This window comes from Myotis davidii, unplaced genomic scaffold (genome assembly GCF_000327345.1).
Source record: "Myotis davidii unplaced genomic scaffold, ASM32734v1 scaffold247, whole genome shotgun sequence".
NCBI classification, from domain to species: domain Eukaryota; kingdom Metazoa; phylum Chordata; class Mammalia; order Chiroptera; family Vespertilionidae; genus Myotis; species Myotis davidii.
Genome location: NW_006299593.1, coordinates 3,778,445 through 3,782,034, shown reverse-complemented (window position 1 = coordinate 3,782,034; position 3,590 = coordinate 3,778,445).

The window sequence follows — 3,590 nt, the reverse complement described above, 5'->3', positions numbered from 1 at the left end:
TCCTGTCCCTGCCAGTTTCACCAGGATTCCCTAGCCCCACATGAAGATATAACTGACTCCTGCCATCATTTGCATAAAACAAAAAGTTCAGCCCCTCATCTCTGGGAGTCCTTGGGGGTTCAAGTTCAAGTTATCATTCAAATTCTTGAATAATCCTCTCACATTTCTCCCTCCTACCCAGCTCCTGAGCACATCCCTTCATAAGGACTTTAGGGGCCCGGCTGTGTTGCTTCCCCTAAGAGTGCCCTTTGGAAAAGACCCACCTCAGGGTTTCAGAAGCTGAGCCTGCAAGGGGCCAGGGCACTGTGGCATTCCGTGTGACCTCGCTACATCAGAGCCAAACAAGGGAGACCCTTCTTCCCCATTCTGTAGTAGGAGCCCCCAAACAGCACTACTGGTGTCCTCCTGTCTCCCAGAGACTTTGTGTCTGTAGCCCTGTTACTTTGGGCTTAATCAGGAAGACTAGGATCTGAGATAGATATCATGTGTCAGCTCCATTCCTGTCCTCACCTGTCCCACCACTGACCCCATGTAAAATATTCCTGAGTTATCAGACTTCATGCCAAGAGAGCGGGCCCACTTTATTCTCAAACTCATTTTTTTCTTGAACTTTCATATTTTTATATTAATAGGTCAAATTTCCTCTTATTACTCTGTTGAAAAAAATTCTTGTATGCTACTACCTGTTTATTCTTTTTTAAAAAATATATTTTTGTATTGGGTCTGAGGAATGTTTATTTTTCCTGATAAACATAGGATTAGTTTTGCCAATTACTAAGAATTTTTTAAGGATGGCATTAAACCAGTGAAATTCATGAATGATTGCCATCTTTGAAGGGTACGGGCTTCCGTCGGGAAGGAGGGCATGTCCCTGGACCTATCTGAATCTTCCTTCACGTGTCCTCCAAGGGGCTGTGAGGAGGTGGAGGGGGCTGGCAGAGAGCAGTCTGAGGACCTGCTGAGTGGGCTGTGGGAAGCTGGGCGAGCATTGCTGGCTCGGATGCTGGAGAGGTAATTGGAAAAGGATGAGTACTGTGCCAGCTCTGGGTATCTTCCAGGAATCCTTGATTTTGTTCATGGCACTGGGTGAGAGCATGTGCCAAGAGAACAAATCTGACGAAAGCAAAACCTAACCTGATTGAATACATTTGCCAGACAGGAGGAATGGTGGCTGCACCCTGGAGTCAAGGAGAGTGGAATTTGAGAACAGGTAGCAATCCGTATTGTGGGCGTGGCCGGCCAGAGATGGAGGCCTGGGCTGAAAGTCAGGAGACTTGGATTCTAGTCTGGGCTCAGAAATCACTTCTCTCCATTTCCTTGGACTAGGGTCCTTCCCTCTGGAGCAGTGGTTTTCAACCTTCCTAATGCCGCAACCCCTTAATACAGTTCCTCATGTTGTGGTGACCCCCAATTTCATTGTTACACATTGAACATAATTAAAGCATAGTGATTAATCACAAAAACAATATGTAATTATATATGTGTTTTCCGATGGTCTTAGGCGACCCTTGTGAAAGGGTTGTCCGACACCCAAAGGGATCGCGGCCCACAGGTTGAGAACCGCTGCTCTGGAGCATCTGTTTGCTCCTTTCTCAACACGAGCGCTCACTGAATGAACTTGGAGGCCTTCTTGAGCTGAGTTTCTATGTGGTACACACTGGAGCATCACAGGAGTTACATGGCAGAAAGAAGGACATAATTAAAGAATAAAATGATAAAAACATGAGAGTTCAAAGGGCCTTTGGGATGATTCCTGCAGTGGAATAGGAAAGAAAAATAGCCACAGTAGTCCCAGGGCTTTGTTTAGGGGACAACTCCAAAGAAAGTGATTTCCAAAGGAGTTCCTTGACCTCGTTTGATGAAGGCTCCTGGGATGGCGAGTTTTCCTACATATTGTGGCTTCCTCCTGGCAGCAGACTCTAGTCACAGACACACATTTCTAGGCTCTTAGTGTCCGTGGGGCCACAAGTTTTAAAAAAATTACATCATTGGAGTTACTGATTTTGTATATTCTCTTCTTTTTTTTTTTTTTTAACTTGTTTATTCCCAGAGTTTGCTCTAATCCAAGGTCGTCCTCTGACACGGAAACCACTATGCAAACAGGGCCCTGCTGGCTGTTTGTCTCTCAGATGGAAGGGATCTCTTGAAGCTTTTGGCAGAAAATGACATGCAGGGACCACACCCTTCAAACTATTGCTCCATAGGACCTGCAATGCATACAACTTGCCAAACTATATCTACGTCCATTTATTCCGTTTTCCGAATGCTGATCCTTGGCCAATGCCTTATCCCAACTATTTCCTCTTGACTTTAACTCCAGAAATCATCCAAGGCCTCCCTACTCCGAAGGTAAAAACCTTCATTGTGGCTAACCTTCTTTGTTACTCTCAAGTACCTTTCTTTGCCAGGTCTTTGAAGGGGGAGAAGGAAAATTCTAAGGTCTGCATACATGGTAGCCAGCCTCCAAGATGGCCTCCAAAGCAGTCCCTAAGGATCCCCAAGTTTCATCCGTAGGTCAGAATTTTATAGCATATGTCAGAATTTTCTTTTTCGAGGCCGAATAATATTCCATTGCGTGTATACACTACATTTTGTTTATCCATTTATCTGTCGATGGACATTCAAGTTGCTTCCATCTTTGGCTATTGTAAATAATGCTGCTATGAACATGAGTGTGCAAGTATCTCTTTTAAGACCCTGCTTACAATTATTTTGGGTGTATATCCAGAAGTGAAATTTCTGGATCATCTGGTAATCCTATTTTTAACTTTTTGAGGAAGTGCCGTATTGCTTTTCACAGTGGCTGTATCATTTTACGTTCCCACCAACAGTGCACGGGGCTTCAATTTCTCCACATTATCATCAACAAAAGGAACTTCATTTCTTTTTTCTTTGAGGACGAGAAGTATTGTAATGCATGTATATGCCACATTTAAAAAATTCCATTCATCCGTCGATGGACATTTGGGTTCTTTCCATCTTTTGCTATTTTGAATAATGCTGCCATGAACATTGGTGTACAAGTATCTCAGTCCCTGCGTTCAATGTTTTTGGAAGTGGACCTGCTGGAGCATAGAGTCGTTCTGTATTTAACTTCTTGAGAAACCTACAGACTTCTGAGAAATCAGGGACGGTGCTCTGTGAGTTAGCTCTGGTCATCCTAAGCTTCTTCTGCCCAGACATCTCCGGTGGGTGGGACCCCCCTGCCCCCCTCCGGTTTCCAGCATCCACACTGCCCACCTCCCCCACTTGGTTGCTTCGGGAAAAGCTCTTCTCTCAGCCTTTCTTACACAGTATCCGAGCGGCTCCACTGATGCTGATCCCAGTGTCCAGTTGGGCTCCCCCAAGCGAGGGAGGTTCGGGTGGGTCCCAGCGTGTCCTGCGCGGGCGGTGCTATGGGCAGGGGCGGAGGCTCCTCCCGGCGCTTTGAAGCCTCACCAGCGAAGCGGGCCGTGTCCACCCACTCTGGCGGACGCGCGGGGCTGACCAGGTGAGACAGCCCAGAAGACCCGGGCCCCGGGGCGGGCACAGCCCTGCCCGATGGGCAGCTCCGGCGCCGAGTCCCCACTGAGCCCTGCTCCCAGCGCGGG